This window comes from Chelonia mydas, chromosome 1 (assembly GCF_015237465.2).
Source record: "Chelonia mydas isolate rCheMyd1 chromosome 1, rCheMyd1.pri.v2, whole genome shotgun sequence".
In the NCBI taxonomy this organism is placed as follows: Eukaryota; Metazoa; Chordata; order Testudines; family Cheloniidae; genus Chelonia; species Chelonia mydas.
This window is the reverse complement of record NC_057849.1, coordinates 243,169,519-243,188,692: the sequence shown is the minus strand read 5'-3', so window position 1 is coordinate 243,188,692 and position 19,174 is coordinate 243,169,519.

The window sequence follows — 19,174 nt, the reverse complement described above, 5'->3', positions numbered from 1 at the left end:
AATCTTGTCCTCTCAAAGTACAAGCAGCATAGAGACCAAGTTTCTTCTGGTCAAGGATTTTTATTCCCTTCCCCCAGAGTTCAAGCTGATGGGACAAGTCCTTGCGCATGCCTCCTTCCTGGGTTCAGGGGAGCAATCAACAAAGTCTTTGTCCTTTGTTTCACAATGGCTCATTTGGTTTCAAAGGGCCTTTTTTTTTTTTTGCAGGACCAAACAAACACCTTCTGTAGGAAGCCAGCCTTTGCATTAATTAATGCTTCTTTCCTATTTGTATTACACAGTTACAGATGTTTACAATACAAACACTTAGTATCTGTACCCCATGTTATAAGATTATATTAAGTGAGATTATGAAATGCTTGTAGGATGCTGTATCTATTAAAGTGTAAACACATTTTTATAAATCTAATACGTGTTTTAATACTAACACAGGGGTGAGCCAGACTGGCTTCCAGCTATGCATTTGTCCATGTTCAGATGGGGCCTAGAGCTTTTGGCATGAGCTGTCACCTGGTCTGCCAGTGTCAGACTGTACTATCTTTTTAAGGGACATCCTGGAGCTTACAATAAAAAAAGTTTGAGTATAACCAGGGAGCCTCTAGCCCTGCTCCCATTGACCCAGAGATGAGCTATTTAAACAGAAAAAAAGGGAAGCAGAGCAGAGGAGAGGAAAGTAGGAGCCATGTGGGCTGTGTGTGGGAGCACTGAACCAGGGCTCTATGATGAGGGTCTTGTGAATTTTAAAAACTGGTACCTTCTGGAGACCTTCTTGAAGGGATGTATTTGATTTGTTTGTTTTTATTTATTTATTTATTTGTGGCTTCCCCTTAATCCGATCTTTTACAGGTATCTTGGAAAACACCAGAAAGAGCAAAAATACAAAGTTGCATGAGGTTTTCACGTTGAAAACAGTATTGATTACAAGATGCAGGAGTGATTTATGAATATTTTCACTTGTAATTGTCTTGGTAAACAACTAGGAAAGTTAAATCTTGGTTAAGCAACTGCTTCATGTGACTAACAGCATCTTTTAGCCACTCTCACTATTCTATAGCCTTATGTGAACTCTGATTAAACCTTTTTCTATTTTAAACTGGGGACAATCATCTACATGGTAATTTTCATCATGCATTTAGCATGATAAAGAAACATGTAACAAACCTTTGTTCCTGCTGCCTTAGCCTGTCACTGTTTCTCAGTGCTGTCATTGAAGTCAGACTTTCTAAACTCCAAGGCTCAGTAATATGCAAAGTGTTTTTTAAAAAAAAGATATGAAAGATCATTTAAAGTCTTTTTAGTGAGCAGTAAAAGAGCTAAAATTTGCTTGATTCCAAGACAGAAGCAGAATCCTTGTCTGAAGAATGAAAGTTGAGATCTCTGTGAACGTTGTTTTTAAGGCAGTACTCGAGTCTAAGGTACAATAACGCCCGGGGGCCAAATCTAATATTCTTTCTTCTGAAAAAAACAAAACGTATTCAGTGCTCACATTCATGTTTGAACAGTCCTGGTCCCCTCTCTTCCCTGCAACATAATTAATAGAACTGACATCTCACTGCCACAATGTCACAGAATTACTTATTTCATGTGTTGCCAAACTGAAATTTGAAATATTATAGATAGGGCTGGTAGCAGTGCCTATTATGATTGTTTCAGAGTAACAGCCGTGTTAGTCTGTATTCGTAAAAAGAAAAGGAGTACTTGTGGCACCTTAGAGACTAACCAGTTTATTTGAGCATGAGCTTTCGTGAGCTACAGCTCACTTCATCGGATGCATAGCTATAGCTATAGCTATGCATATGCATATGCATATGCATAGCTGTAGCTCACGAAAGCTCATGCTCAAATAAACTGGTTAGTCTCTAAGGTGCCACAAGTACTCCTTTTCTTTTTATTATGATTGTATTACCCTTCCTATTTTAAAACCCTGTTTCCCATTGCTTATAAGTAAAGCTGATTTTGTGGGGGGGCGGGAGTTGTTTGTTTCTCTTTGGACCAATATCCATTTGTCAATGTTCTACTGGAACAGATATTTCAGTTTTGATGCTTAGTAAAATAATACTGATGGATGAATATATATATAATATACAACACACACCAAAAAAACTATGCTAAAAGAACATTATTAGGGTTGAAAAAGATAGCATTCAAAAGTTTGTGCATTTCCTAAGTTTTCAGTTTTTTGACTTTACAATTGTATTTGTGTGTGTGTCTCTTCTCTCACACACACTCTCTCACACACACACAAAAAATACAGGGTCAATGTAGTCTCGGATATGTCCTTTTAACTCCTCATGTTCACTAGTGTCTCATCTTTCAGACCTGAAGAACAGCAGCTGGCTAAAGCTGAAACCAGAGATTATTATAATGATTCTGGACATAAGGTAAAAGCGTTCTCAAGGACCTGGCATCAACCATTATCTCTCCCTCAGTTGAAGCCATATGTTCACTGATAGTAAAGTTAGTGCACTGTCACACTGGACTTAGCATTACCAATGGACATCCAGATAGTGGTGGACTGTCCTATTCAGCCTTTTTGCTAGCTATCTGGTCCTGCCTAGCAATGACCTAGCTACAATGGTTCATGCATTTGCCACTGGACTAGAAATAGATTGTGACTGGAGTACTCAGCTGGGGAAGGGGGGGGCTCAGACCAAAGCCCTCTGACACTATCACACATAGAGGATGTTTCTACACCCTCTCCCTTCCATTACTACAGCCCCAGGACTCCAGTAGCCTCCATAGTATAGGCAGAGAGGACCCTGAGGAGCAGAAAGTTCATTTGCAGAGGTTCCCTTGGGGTTCAGTTCCAGCCTTCAGCCAATGTCTGGGGGATTACATAGGGTTATAGACAGGGCCCTACCAAATTCACAGTCCATTTTGGTCAATGTCACACTCATAGGATTTTTTAAATAGTCAGTTTCACAGTTTCAGGTGTTTACATCTGAAATTTCTGGGTGATGTAACCATAGGGGTCCTGACCCAAAAGAGGGTTAGGGGATTGCAAAGCTATCGTAAGGGGGTCACAGGGTATTGGATATCATCACTTTTCAGGGGACAGGGCTGGCTTTATGGGTGGGTGACTACCCAGGGTCCCATGGTCGGGGGGGGGGGGTGTTGTGGTCCATCCTCACCCCACACAGCCAGCCCAAGTTCTCTTTAACCCCCAAGTGCTGGGCCCTGTAGGAGTAGGGCTGGGGGCACCCCAGACTGGGTCTCTTACCATGCCCTGGGCTCTAGCTGCTAGTCCTGGCGGGGCTGGGACATCATCTTCCCCCGCATGGGCCCCTCTCAGGGCTGGGTCAGACCCACCCCGGGACGCTCCCCCAGTTGCAGGAAGCTTTGTGGCTGCTCTGCTTTCAGAACTGGGCTCCTAGACAGCAGCTGTGGAGCTGCCTGCAGCCAGGGGAGGTTCCTGGAGGTGAGTCTGATCTCCCCTGTGCTCTGGGGGTGCCCCAGCCAGTGGCTCCTACCATGCGCTGAGCTCCAGCTCCTAGTCCCAGTTAGGCGAGGGAGGGACGGGGCTTGCTCTTCCCCTTTTTTCAGTTTTGAATTTCCCACCTTCTAATTTCATTGCAGGTCTCCTTGCGTTTGTGTTCAAGGACAAGGAGAAGAGAGGTTCCTTATCTATCTTCTCTATGGTATTCATTGTTTTATAGACTATTATCGTATCTCCCTTATTCTCCTCTATTTTAAGGCAAACAGTCCCAATCCTTTCAGCTTCTCTTTACATGAGTTTTTCTAGGCCTTTGATCAACCTTGTCACCTTCTTCTGAAGTGCCTCTTGTTCTGCAATATCCTTTTTGGCTGGATAGGAAGATCAGTTCTGCACACAATATTCCAAATGAGGTCACACTATTGATTTAAATAAGGCATAATATTTTCCATATTCACCATTGCATTCTGTACACAACCTAACATCTTATTTATCATTTTTGACTGCAGCTGTGCACTGAGCAACGGTTTTTGTCAGGCTATCTACAACGAAGCCCAGGTCTACTTCTTGAGTGGTTAGTTAGAACCCTGTAGGCAGCAGCGTATTAACGCCTAGGCCGACAAATTTTCAGGGGCAGTAAATTTATAATAGCAGCCAGAGGCTGCTTCCACTGGTGGCGGTTAGCGCCCCCCGCCCTGCCCCAACTCCGCCCCTTCCCTGCCCCTATTGCTCCCCTTTCCCAAATCCCCGCCCCAGTCCCGCCTCCTCTCCTGAGCACGCTGCATTCCCCCCCTTCCCTCCGCCCTTCGCGAAGCTGTTTCGCACACAAGCACTGGCAGGGATTGGGTAGAAGCAGGATCCGGCAGCATGCTCAGGAGAGGAGGCAGAGGCGGAGCGGAGGTGAGCGGGGGGGGGGACGGCAATTATTTCTGGGCCTAAGGATGGCAAAATCATTAATCCGCCACTGCCTGAAGGGGATACAAATTTAAATTTTTCTCTCCATTACTGCATTACTTTCCATTTATCAAGACATTTCTAATTTTATAAGAAGCATCCATTCATACTGTCAGTCTGATTAGGAGACTCATTCAGAAAAAATATTGTAGAATTCCATTACATCCAGTTTTAAGTTAAAACTAACTGCTTTTCAGTATAGACATTTAACTTCTATGTGTGCTGAATTCCATACACATGATGGTTTGAACGATTTCCTTAGAAGGACCTAGAAAAGTTCATAACTGCACTATTTAAATGCTGGCAAATTTCCCAAATATATATGAAGTGCACTTCAATTTATATAATAAAGACTAATATTTTTGAGGTATTTGACTGAGGAATCTGACTGATGCTTTACATTGGTTATGCTACCCATACTGTCTTTTTTGTCTTTTGGTTCCTGGATTATTTTTTTCAAAACCCTCAACATCTAACTATACTTTTTATTAAAATTTGATTATTCACAAATAACTTCCTTGGAAACTTCTTGTCCTTATCAGTTTAATACTGCCTTGTCTGCATTTTGGTTTGTTTTCTTAACATAATGGTAAATTGCTTTTTTTTCCAAATGTCAACATTGCCAATACCACCCACCAGTTTAATGGATGGGAGACTTGATTGGATGTGCAAGGTGCTGAGCAAATTTTAGAATGAAAGGAGGAGGGTACACAGGGGCAGGCCCCTCCTCCTGCTGAGTGCTCCATGGCCCATTGGCCTGCTGGAGGGAGATGCAAGACTATTGGCTCCTTGTTTCCCACTATCATTAATGTAAACCTCTGTCTGGTGTTTCTTGCGCCTCATGCTCCATTTTAGCTGATCCCACACTGCTTCCCCACAGTTATATAGTACGGGAACTGTATTTTTTTAGGTTGCTGTGGATCTGACTGATCATTTGTTTTAGGAGTCAGGAAGGAATTTTTCCATTCAGGGCTACATTGGCTGAGTTACTTGGTAGGTTTTCTTGCCTTCCTCATAGCATTTTGGGAACAGAGTTAAGTTAAATGGGAATAGGATTTAGAAATTTAATATTGTAAATGCAATTAACGTTCAGTTCATTGCAATCTGTGGCCAGTGTCCAGTACAGATAAATGGCCAAAGGGTTAGCAGCCAGACATAAGAGACATGGGATTTCATTCCTTGGGCCTATGGGAGGAAGGGAATATAAGAGTTGCCATACTGGGACAGACCGTTTTGCCAAGTATCCTGTTTCCAGTGGTGTCCTGTACCAAAGCTTTAGGGAGAGTGTATAGAACAGAGTAATTATGGAATGACCCACCCCTGTCTTCCACTCCCAGCTTCTGGGTCACCCTGAGCATGGAGCTGTGTCCCTAACCATCTTGGCTAATAGCCAGTGATGGATGTATCCTCCATGAACTTATCCTCCATGAACTTACTTTTTGTTTGAAACCAGTTATGCTTTTGGGCATCATAATATTCCATGGAAACAAGTTTGATAGGTTATTTATGAACTTTGTGAAAAAGTACTTCCTCTTGTTTGTATTCAACCTGCTATCTATTAATTTTATCAGATGATGCCTGGTTTCTCTATTGTGTGAAAGTGTAAATAATACTTCTCTACTCACTTTTTTCCACACCACTCATGATCTTTTAGACCTTATCTTGTCCCCCCTTATTGTCTCTTTTCTAACTCAAACAGTCCCAGTCTTTTTAAACTCTCCTGGTATGAAAGCTGTTCCATATCTTTTATCATATTTGTTGCCCTTCTTTGAGCCTTATCCAGTTCCACTATATCCTTTTTGAGAGGGGCTGATTAGTACTGGACTCAATATTCAATGTGTGGGTGTGCTATCGATTTATATAGTGGCATTATGACATTTTCTGTCTTATTTCAATCCCTTTCCTAATAGTTCCTAACATTCTGTTAACCTTTTTAACCACTGCTGCACACTGAGCTGAAGTTTTCAGAGAACTATGCACTCCAATATCTTTCTTGAGTAATAATTGCTAATTAAGAACCCATCATTCTGTATGTGTAAGTGGGATTTTTTTTTCCAATGCACATTACTTTGCACTTATCAGCGTTGAATTCCATCTGCCATTTTGTTGCACAATCCCCCTGTAACTCCTCAGTGTCTGCTTTGGACTTAATTTTCTTGAATAATTTCATATTGCCTGCCAACTTTGCCACTTCACTGTTCACCCCCAATTTTTCCAGATCATTTATGAAATATGATGGACAGCACAGGTTCCAGTACAGATCCTTGGAGAAGTCTGAAGTCCTTGCAGACTGGTGTCCCTCTCTGCTATGGTCTGTTCCTTTCATAGAAGAGAGGGTGAGAGGATTCAACAGAGCAAGCTGAATCCTAAGGGTGGGTAGGGGAGATTCTAGCCCTGAGTTATAGGTTGTAATAGGAGCCCTGTAAACCCTGCACCAGAGCCACTAAATGCCTGATATGGAGAGATGGGGCAGACAAATCTCCTCCCTGATGTTAAGTTTAATAAAGTTGAGGCCTGCTGCTTAAAATCCATCCTCTGTCTGTCCTGCTATTCACTTGCATGTCTTGATCAATAACACTGGTGAATTGTTAATGTTCCTTTTAAGCTAACATTAGGACATTGCTCTATATAAGGAAATCTGGTGTATTACAGTCTGTGCTTTTCTCTGGATTCTTCCAGTGGCTCAGTTTGCTTCATATCAGCTCTTTCTCCTCCTGCTGGCTTGGTTATGGATCCTCCATATTGCATTTGATGTGATCCTTAATTGGCTCTCTGTTGGACTGGTATGACTAATCCTTGTGTGTCTTCCTGAGTAGCTGGTTCACTTCTGGAAAGGGTAGAATGAATCATTTCACAATAAAATAGGAATGAATGAGAACCTTTCCCCAAAGCTGAAAGCAAACCAGATTCCTTCTGAGATGCAAAAGTATTCATTACATTTCTTTTAGTTTGGATTTTTCAAATGCACTTCTGGGTTCTGTCTGCAACTGGAAAACGAGAAGGGTAGAAATATCAGTAGAAAGAATCGTGAGGGAGAAGTCATGCTATCAGGAAGAGAAGGTGAGCCACGTCTACAGCACCATGCCACAAGGCTTATTCTCTCTCTCTCTCCCTCTCCCCCCCTCCCCCCCCCCCAATTCGACCTACAAAACTCTATTAAAATAAGCATGACTTCTGTGAGGGGCAAAGATGGGATGGACCTGAGTGGATGCTTAGGTTTTAGAAGCTGAATAAAGATCAAAAAATTATATTTTAATCCATGAATCAAAAGCAAGGAAAAGGGCTGCTGTGTGTGTCTGAACATTATGCTCAGCCTGCTGGTGGGAGGACTTGCTGGAGAGTTTACATAATATTTTCATATCAGTGGCATATAAATTCTATATAAGAACTAAGTTAATGGCAAACAGAGCCATCGTAATTTATAGAGACTTTGATAAAGTTATTTTATGACTTTGAGCACAGGCTTTTTGAGATTCTATGGAATTCTTTTCATGCTCATCTCTTATCAAGTATTCCAGGAAGACCTAAAAAAGTTCTTTGGAATGAAACATCTTTTATCTCCTGAACATAGTTGAAAAAATCCAACAGGAAAGGGAAAAATAACTAACAGGTGCATGCCAGTCAATCTGATTAAATCTAAAACTAATGGAAACTAATTTACACTAAATTATTGGTCATATTGAACCTCTGCTTCTTTCATCTGAGTTTAAAACCAAAAAAATCAAAGATCTGCTTCATATCTCTTCAAGGTACCACTGGACTTGCATACTTCATTTTCATTTAATCAATTATTTGTGTTTAGCTTTACTTTTTCCCTTCCCAGAACATTATGGAGGATTTTTATTTTCAGAGCTGTTCTGTTAGCCATTTCAATTCCTTATACGTGGCATGTAAGGCAATACCTCTTAAGTAGGCAGCAGAGTATGTCCTGTTGGATGTAGGCTATATATGTGCCACTCTGTTTGCTTATATAGTTATAGTATATGTCTTTTCAAGATGAGGCTTTAGGTATGTATCTCTGCAGATAATGGCGTACATACTGATAAAGTATCTGGGAAGAAAAGATTTCTGATGTTTCTCATCTGTGAAATTCCATTAAGTCTGAAGTGCTATAGCCTAGGTTGCTCAAGGGACTGGTGTGGGGGTAGGGAGCCTCCTCTGTAGGTCTCTTCCAAATCTGGCCTGCATCAAAAATGAGTGAAATTTGTTACCCTCTGTTGAATATTCAAAGACCTATAGAAAATGAGCTGGTGGTCTTGGTAGAGGTCACACTGGATGGGATCCACATCACCATAACTGGCTTTAATCAACATTCTTGGCAGAAATGCGAGGGACTGATTCGAGACTAAATTGTTGCCATACTGTTAGAAATGGCCCCTTTTTGGTTAGAATTAAAGCTCACCAGGTTTGATATGGAGAAGCTTTCCTCACTGCTATTCTTACTGTTCCAGTTCTGAGGCTACATGGGCTGCCAGTTGCTAGAGCTGTGAAAGACTCTGTATTTTCATGTACTGCGTACACTTCAAGAAAGACACAAAGTTCAGAGTTTCAGCCATAGTAACAAGAGGGCCAGTGCATGTAACAGGATGTATGTCAGCTTTTATGTTTCACCATTTTTATTAAGCAGTTATTTTAATGGAAGAATTTCTACACCAAGAAGAGTGATTTACGTCTCAGCTAATACATAGCTCATTGCTTTCAAAATGACTTTTCTTTTGCCCTGGAGGGTTTCTGGGAGTACTATTTTAGAGCAAAATCTTGCCTATGTCATGATCTGAAGAGATCACGCATGCTTTTACATGCGTCCTCTAGACAGAATGCCTGGCTGCTGCTGTGTAATTCCAGGTAGTGGCTTCCAGACCTGTTCCAGACACTTGTTGCTGCCTCTCTGAGCAAGAGCAGCAGGTGAAATTGACCCCTATGCCGAGGGCCAACATGAGACCCTATTTAGGGTTATGTGGTGCGTAGGCCTTTTACTTACCTTCTGCACAGGTGAATTTCACATCAAGTGAACTTCTGCTGAATGCATACTTGACCACAGGATTCCCTTAGTTTGGGCGGGGGACGGGGAGAGATTCCCACACCCGAGCCATTCATTTTAGGTGACAGATCTGAGGAACTGTCTCAAATTCAGATGTCAATTTGAGGAGATTTTGGAACAAATTGATAAACAGTAATAAATCACCGGGACCAGATAGTATTCTTCCCAAGAGTTCTGAAGGAACTCAAATATGAAATTGCAGAACTACGAACCATGGTATGTAATCTTTCTTAAATCAGCCTCTCTATCAGATGACTGGAGAATAGCTAATGTAACGCTGATTTTTATAAAGGCTCCAGAGGCCATCCTGGCAATTATAGGCTGGTAAACTTAACTTCAGTCCCAGGCAACTTTGTTGAAATAGTAAAGAATAGAATTCTCAGATGCATAGTTGAACACAGATTTTGTAAAGGGAAATCATGACTCACTAATCTATTAGAATTCTTTGAGGGAGTCAACAAACATGTGAACAGGGGTGATCTAGTTGATATAGCGTACCTGGACTTTCAGAAAGCCTGTGACCAGGTCCCTCACCAATCACTCTTAAGCAAAATAAGCAGTCATGGGATAAGAGGGACGGTCCTCTTATGGATCAGTAACTGATTAAAAGATAGGAAACAAAGGGTAGGAATAAATGGCCAGTTTTCACAGTGGAGAGAGGTGGCTAGCTGGGTCCCCCAAGGATCTGTCCTGGGATATGTGCTGTTCAACATATTCATAAAGGTATGCAGTGTAGTTGTAAAGTGTCGGTCCCAGGATATTAGAGAGACAAGGTCGTTGAGGCAATATATTTTATTGGACCAACTACTGTCAGTGAAAGAGACAAGCTTTTGAGTCAAACAGAGCTCTTCTTCACGTCTGGGAAAGGCACTCCCAGCATCATATCCTGGAGAATGCCAGGTGGAACAGATTGTTTAGCACAAGTACTTAATACATATTGTAAGGGACCATTAGAGGCCCATTCAACACCTCTGCAGTCATAAGACAAAAAGAGGGGGTTAGTGGGTTTCAGATTATTGTAATAAACCATAAATCCAGTGTCTCAGTTCAGTCCATACTTTTAGTGTCTAGCTGATAAAATTAAATATTCATAAATAATAGATATTACCTCCCCCACCTTGTCCCTCTAATACTCATAAATTAGTAGGGAAAAGGGCTGAAAAGAGAAGTGGCAAGATTTGAAGATGATACAAATTTACTTAAGATAGTTAAGTCCAACACTGACTGCGAAGAGTTACACAGTGATCTCATAAAACTGGGTGACTGGGAAACAAAACAGCAGATGAAATTCAATGTTGGTAAATTCTAGGTAATCCACACACAAAATGATGGGGTCTAAATTAGCTGTTACCACTCAGGAAAGAGAGCTTGAAATCATCATGGATAGTTCTCTGAAAACCTCTGCTCAATATGCAGCAGCAGTCAAAAAAGCTAACAATGTTAGGAACTGTTAGGAAAGGGATAGCTAGTAGAAAATATTATAATGTCACTATACATGCACACCTTGAATATAGTGTGCGGTTCTGGTCGCTCTGTCTCAAAGATGGATTTGAATTAGAAAAGGTGCAGAGAAGGGTAACAAATGATTAAGGGTATGGAACAGCTTCCATAAAAGGAAAGATTTTAAAAAGTGGGACTGTTCAACAATTGTAAACAAGTGGACTATAAATATAAGTAGAAGATTAATACACCTCACTCCCCATTTCTTATCTAGTATCATCATACCTATTTTTCAGGATACAAAGGCGTCTATACCAGCTATATACAATAATCTTCCTGAAGTTAGTACACTGTTGTACAAGTAGCATTAGATTGTAGAGACATGAACATTGTATTAATTGTATCCAACACAGAGTTCATATATAACATTCTTTAACAGAACATACATCTTGCTTCTGACCTATTCTGCACATACAAAGAACAAAGGTAGGAACAGTTAACTATTAGTAGATTGCCACAGGAAAGGTTACTGTAGTTACAAAGCATTCTGGGAATCCTGTTCAAAGGTTCTACAATTAGCGTAAATACAAAGCATTTTGGAAATACGACAGTGGCTAACAGTACCAAGAATAGACAACTGAAAAGAAACAAAATCCACTGAACATACTGGAATGGCAAAGAATGTATTTCACAAAGCAAAGGATAACTGACATGAACCCAAGACACTCTTGACTCTATTATTGCTGTTTGGTAAGTTACTTGAGTGGGTACCTGAAGCTTAAGAATGGTGGTAGAAAGAAGAAAAAAAAAGCGAGAGAAGCAAAAGAAGAGACAAATATGGAGGGAAGTTAGAAAAGAGGGAAATAAATACACAGATGATATAGCTATACTCAGGAAGGTAGCTAGGTAATATTCATGAGATCTAAGTTGACAGAAGCTCCCAATTAAAAAAAAAATAATCTAGATGGTCTCAGGAGTATTATCTTGTGATAATTGTTCAGATGTAATATTTCCATTCAATGGTTTAGGTCTTTCCAATTGTAAGCAGAGATGGGCGCAAGCATCAAGAGCAGGTCCAGATTTTGATCACTTCCTGGTAACAACTAGGTCAGAAATACTTCAAGAACAGCCATTCTTGTTAGATTTTGGTATTTTCTCCTACAGACGAAACCAGGAAGTGCAGAGATGTTTTAGCTAAGTGTGAGGTTTTGAGTGAAGATAAAGGCCAGGTAAAATATAAGCTCCCTCATAGTTCTCAACATTTCTGGTAGCTAAAGTGGGATAGCCTCTGCTGGGATTGGGAGGTCCTCGGTGGGGGAACAGGAGCTACCCCTGAGGGCAGGGGGCAGCAGGATCGGGGTGGGGGCAGGAGTTGCAGAGTGAATTTAACCTCCATTCATCACTCAGCAACAGCTGCTCCTGTGGCTCCTGTTCTGTGGGGCTGGCTGGGCTCAATTCCCTGCTCTGGGCATTGCTACCTAGTCCCTGGCACATGGGGTCGCAGCACTGCTCCAGTTTGGCTTGGCACCCCCAGACCAGGGAGGCAAACAGACCAAATTTTATTGAGTGGCACTGCAACCCCAGAATGGAGAAGCTTGTCACTCAAATTTGGCACAGTTGTGCCCCCACCCATTGCAGGCGGCAGGCCAAACCTGAGTGATGCTCCAACCCCAGACGCCCAGGGCCAGTTTCATAGATTCATAGATACTAAGGTCAGAAGGGACCATTATGATCATCTAGTCCGACCTCCTGCACAACGCAGGCCACAGAATCTCACCCACCCACTCCTGCGAAAAACCTCTCACCTATGTCTAAGCTATTGAAGTCCTCTAATCGTGGTTTAAAGACTTCAAGGAGCAGAGAATCCTCCAGCAAGTGACCCGTGCCCCATGCTACAGAGGAAGGCGAAAAACCTCCAGGGCCTCTTCCAATCTGCCCTGGAGGAAAATTCCTTCCCGACCCCAAATATGGTGATCAGCTAAACCCTGAGCATATGGGCAAGATTCACCAGCCAAATACCCAGGAAAGAATTTTCTGTAGTAACTCAGATCCCACCCCATCTAACATCCCATCACAGGCCATTGTGCCTATTTACCATGAATATTTAAAGATCAATTAATTGCCAAAATCATGTTATCCCATCATACCATCTCCTCCATAAACGAATCGAGTTTAATCTTAAAGCCAGAAAGGTCTTTTGCCCCCACTGCTTCCCCTTCCCACAACTTCACTCCTCTGATGGTTAGAAACCTTCGTCTAATTTCAAGTCTAAACTTCCCAATGACCAGTTTATATCCATTTGTTCTTGTGTTCACATTGGTACTGAGCTTAAATAATTCCTCTCCCTCTCCGGTATTTATCCCTCTGATATATTTATAGAGAGCAATCATATCTCCCCTCAACCTTCTTTTGGTTAGGCTAAAAAGCCAAGCTCCTTGAGTCTCCTTTCATAAGACAGGTTTTCCATTCCTCAGATCATTCTAGTAGCCCTTCTCTGTACCTGTTCCAGTTTGAATTCATCCTTCTTAAACATGGGAGACCAGAACTGCACACAGTATTCCAGGTGAGGTCTCACCAGTGCCTTGTATAACGGTACTAAAACCTCCTTATCTCTACTGGAAATACCTTGCCTGATGCATCCCAAGACCTCATTAGCTTTTTTCATGGCCATATCACATTGGCGGCTCATAGTCATCCTGTGGTCAACCAATACTCCAAGGTCCTTCTCCTCCTCCGTTACTTCTAATTGATGCGTCCCCTGCTTATAACTAAAATTCTTGTTATTAATTCCTAAATGCATGACCTTGCACTTTTCACCATTAAATTTCATCCTATTACTATTACTCCAGTTTACAAGGTCATCCAAATCTTCCTGTATGATATTCTGGTCTCTCTCTAAATTGGCAATACCTCCCAGCTTTGTATCATCCGCAAACTTTATTAGCACACTCCCACTTTTTGTGCCAAGGTCAGTAATAAAAAGATTAAATAAGATTGGTCCCAAAACTGATCCCTGAGGAACTCCACTGGTAACCTCCCTCCAGCCTGACAGTTCACCTTTCAGTAGAACCCGCTGTAGTCTCCCCTTTAGCCAATTCCTTATCCACCTTTCAATTTTCATATGGATCCCTATCTTTTCCAATTTAACTAATAATTCCCCATGTGATACGGTATCAAACACCTTACTGAAATCTAGGTAAATTAGATCCACTGCGTTTCCTTTGTCTAAAAAATCTGTTACTTTCTCAAAGAAGGAGATCAGGTTGGTTTGGCACGATCTACCTTTTGTAAAACCATGTTGTATTTTCTCCCATTTACCACTGACCTCAATGTCCTTAACTACTTTCTCCTTCAAAATTTTTTCCAAGACCTTGCATACTACAGATGTCAAACTAACAGGCCTGTAGTTACCCGGATCACTTTTTTTCCTTTCTTAAAAATAGGAACTATGTTAGCAATTCTCCAATCATACAGTACAACCCCTGAGTTTACAGATTCATTAAAAATTCTTGCTAATGGGCTTGCAATTTCATGTACCAATTCTTTTAATATTCTTGGATGAAGATTATCTGCATCCCCCGATTTAGTCCCATTAAGCTGTTCAAGTTTCGCTTCTACCTCACATATGGTAATATCTACCTCCATATCCTCATTCCCATTTGTCATGCTACCATTATCCCTAAGATCCTCTTTAGTCTTATTAAAGACTGAGGCAAAGTATTTGTTTAGATATTGGGCCATGCCTAGATTATCCTTGACCTCCACTCCATCCTCAGTGTTTAGCGGTCCCACTTCTTCTTTCTTTGTTTTCTTCTTATTTATATGGCTTTTGACAAAGTTCCTGCTCTACCTTGGTGGGTCTTGCACTTATCGGCGGATTTGCTCGCCTTGGAGCTTCACGGAGACTCTTTGGACAAACGTGCGTGGGTCTACACCCGCCCCCCGGACTGCTTATCCCACAGCTTGCCCCTATCACCGGACCCCGATTTCTGTTATTCCCCCCTCCCAGTCCAACCCATTTGGCATTTCCCCCCCCTCGCCTGCAGCCCAGCAGGGAGGAGCAGTTAATCTGCTTCCCCCTCCCCCCTCCTCCTTCCGGTGTCTCCCCGTCTCTCCCTGCTCACAATGGCGGGGAATGAGAGGGGCGAGGCCCCTCTAACAATAATCAGCTGTCCCTCCCCCACCTCCCCCCCTGCCCAACCCCCAAGCCCCCCACCACCACCACTATTGTTAAAATACTTGCCACCGCCCCCGCTGGGGCACCGGCAGCAGGAGGCACCGGGGCGATTACTGCCGCTGCTGCGCCCACCGCGCCCCCAGATTCTAGGAACCTCCCCGCCGCCCCAGCTGGCCGGAAAGGCCAGGGCGGGAAGAAAGGAAAGGGCCCCGCTAAAACATCTAGGCCCTCCATAGCAGGGGCTGCCCCCACAGCTGTGGCCTCGTCATCGACCGTGGTGCCCCTCCCTGCGTTTCCCTCCACCAGCTCTGCGAATGTCCCTCCCCCGGCCCCCAGGACGTATGCCCGGGCAGTGGCAGGCTCCCTGCTGCCTGCCGCCTCGTCATCTCGCCCACCCACCGCCTCCGCTACCATCACCAGCGGCCGGGGCCCTTTCCCCACCTTGACCAGGAGGCACGGTGTCCGTTGCCTCGTGGTGCCCGCCTCGCCCCACGTGGAGACATACGTGCAGGCATTGGCGAAGGTGGTAGGACCCGCGGCTATTGTGGCGGCCTCCAAGATGTATGGGAAGGTCGTTTTTTTCTTAGCTTTGGAGGCTGTCGCCCAAGAGGCGGTGGAGAGGGGCCTGGCGGTGGGAGGGTTGTTTGTCCCCCTAGAACCGCTAGAAGACCTGGGCGTTCGCCTCGTCCTCACCTCCGTTCCTCCCTTTTTACCCAATGCTGCCCTGTTACCTGCTCTCTCCACCCTGGGGAAACTTGTCTCTGTCATCAGCCCTCTCCCGTTGGGCTGCAAGGACCCCACCCTCCGTCACGTCCTTTCTTTCCGCCGGCAAGTGCAGCTTCTACCGCCGGCGGGGGTGCGTGACGGAGAGGCGCTCGAGGGGTCCTTCCTAGTCCCTTACCAAGGAACCCGCTATCGGGTCTTTTACTCCACCGGAGAGGCCCGGTGCTACCTCTGCCGCTCAGCGGCGCATGTCCACAGAGACTGCCCTTTGGCCCGGGGGGGAGGGGCACCCGAGACCCCCGAGACCCGGCAGGACATCGGCCCCGCCGTTGCTGACGCCCCTGGCCGCCCGGCACCTGAAACCAACCCTCCTCCTACTCGACCCATCGCTGCTCCCGTACGGGCCCAAGAGACACCTTCCCTACAACGCCCGGGCAAGCAAGGGAGTCCCACCCTTGCTATTACCAATCCGGCAGAGCCTATGGAGGAGGGTGTGGCAAGGATATTACCGGGTATAGGAGAGGGCCCGCCCCAAGGAGAACCCCCTGCCCCTCATGCTGCCTCACCACTACCCCCCCGAACCCCTGAACCATCGTCTCCGCCCACCGACATGACCCCTGCTAACCAACCCCCAGACGACGCTATGGAGGGCTGGACCCTAGTCCAGGGGAAGCGAGGCAAGCGGAAGGCTCGAGCTCCGCTGCATCCATCCGACGCGGAAGCCCCCCGGAAGACCAGGAAGGGAGGCACTGACATCGAGCCCTCCGCTGCGACCACGAGTGAGATCCATCCGCTGGTGTCGGGAGGGGAAGACAGACTGGCTTTGGAGGGCAGGACCCCCCCTCCACGGGAGACCCTCCCCTCCGAGGCCCCTGAGGATGCCCCTTCTGCCCGGATGCCATCCGAACCCCCCGCGAACCCCGAGGCGACCACTGAGGCGGGCCCTAGAGGAGAGGCCCCCGGGGTGGCAGGTGTTGGCCTCTCCTCCGTGTACGCGGAGATTGAGGCACTAGATTTGACCCCGGTCACCCAGGGAGAGGATGACCTGCTCCCGGCTGGCCTCGAGCTGGGCAACCTCACCCCAACCCCCCTTTCCCCATGCTCCCTCCCCCTGATCGCCTTCCCGGGCGAGCACCCTGCAGAAGGTGGTCCACTGCCTGATGCCATGGCCGCTAAGACCACCGCGGAGCCAGCGCCTAGCATTACTGGGAGCCCCCTCCCTTACCCCTTAACCCTCGACTCTGCTCAGGAGGCACCTTCCTTCAGCTGCTTGCCTCCTGAATCTCAGAGCCTTGCCTCTGCCCCTGCCCCCTCCCCTGCCCCCAACCAGTTTACCCCCTCCTGCAATGCTCCTGCCGCCCCTGCGGTCACAGATTCCCCCCAGGGAGCAGTCTCTGCACTTTTTAGTCACGACCCATTTGGAGTTGCAGTTTTTCCCCCGCCATCCCCTTTTACCCCAAGGCATGAAATGGATTTAATAACCCTAGCCTGTCAGACGCCCCGTTGGTGGTCCGCACCCTGCCTACCCGCCTTAGCGGACCTCGAGGCTGTATTAAGAACCCCATCGGGGAATACCCCGGGAACCGTAACCCCATCCCCCCATGAGCTGCGGCATGCACTACGGAAGTTCTTAGAACACACCCGTGATGCCCGCAATAAGGTACAGCTAGCTCTTCAGCTCTGGGGGGACTTTGAGCAACTTTTTCAGACCACGAGGGCCCTTGTAAAGGAGGGCAGAGGGCAAGGCAGGCGCGGTGCTGCGGCCTACGAGCGGGCCCGCAGTTTCCAAAGTGATCTACTCATCTATGAGATGGATCACGGGTTGCTGCGCAACCCGCCGGGGGCCACGAACACGCCCGCCAGTGAGAAACCCCCACCCCCCCAGCCCTCCGCATGATGCCTTTCATTATTGCAACCTTGAATACCAGGGGCTGTAGGATGGCTCTCCGCAGGTCCCAGGTACTCCCTTACCTTCGGGAAGGGGGGTACTCTGTAGCTTTCCTGCAGGAGACCCATACGGACCCGACCGTCGAGGACAGGTGGCGGCTGGAGTGGGGGGACGGGGTCTACTTTAGCCACTTCACGACTTGGCAAGCTGGAGTGGCGACCCTGTTCTCCCCCACCCTACAGCCCGAGGTGCTAGGGGTCACTGAGGTCATGCCGGGCCACCTGCTGCACCTTCGAGTCCGTATGGAGGGGCTCGTGGTCAATCTTGTTAACATCTATGCCCCACAAACGAGCCCAAAGCGGCCACAATTCTACCAGCGGGTGTCCGACTTTCTCGGCACCCTAGATTCGCACGAGTGCCTGGTCCTGGGAGGGGACTTTAACACCACCCTCGAGGAACAGGACCGCTCAGGGGCCGAGCCGAGCCCAGCCGCCGCAAACATTCTCTGAGGAAGAGTCGAACATCACTCCCTAGTGGACGTCTGGCGTGACCATCACCCAGATGACACTTCCACATTCACTTTTGTCCGGGTGGAGGCCCATCGGTCACACCACTCTCGGTTGGACCATATTTACTTATCCCGTTTCCATCTTTCACAGGCTCACTCCTCCACCATTTGGCCGGCCCATTTCTCCGACCATCATTTAGTCACCATAATGGTCTCCCTCCGTGCAGAGAGACCGGGGCCGGCCTATTGGCACTTTAACAACAGCCTGTTGGAGGACGAGAGTTTCGTGACATCCTTCCGGGAGTTTTGGCTGGCCTGGCGAGAGCAGTGGCGTGCCTTTCCCTCGGTGCGGCGATGGCGGGATCTAGGGAAGGTACGCGCCAATCTCTTCTGCCGTGACTACACTCGAGGCACCAGCCGACGGAGAAATGCGGAGATAGAGCAGTTGGAACGGGAGGTCTTAGAGATGGAGAGGCGCCTGGCCGCCAACCCCGAGGACCCGTCCCTCTGCGGAGCGTCCCGGGAGAAGCGGGAGGAGCTTCGGGCCCTTGAGGACCACCGGGCCCCAGGTGCCTTCGTCCGGTCCCACATCCGCCTCCTTCGGGAGATGGACCACGGCTCCCGCTTCTTCTATGCTCTGGAGAAAATGAGGGGGGCCAAGAAACACGTCACCTGCCTTCTAGCGGAAGACAGCACCCCCCTCACGGATCCGGAGGAGATGTGTGGGAGGGCCCGTGACTTCTACACAAGCCTTTTCTTCCCTGATCCGACCGATCCTGGCGCTTGCGGGGTGCTCTGGGAGGAACTCCCCACAGTCAGCGTGGGCGACCGAGACCAGCTAGAGCTGCCTCTCACCCTGGCCGAGTTCTCGGAAGCCCTCTGCTGCATGCCCACCAATAAATCTCCGGGCATGGACGGGCTGACCGTGGAGTTTTACCGCGCGTTCTGGGACATCCTCGGCCCAGACCTAGTCACTGTCTGGGCTGAGTCTTGCAGAGCAGGGTCCTCCC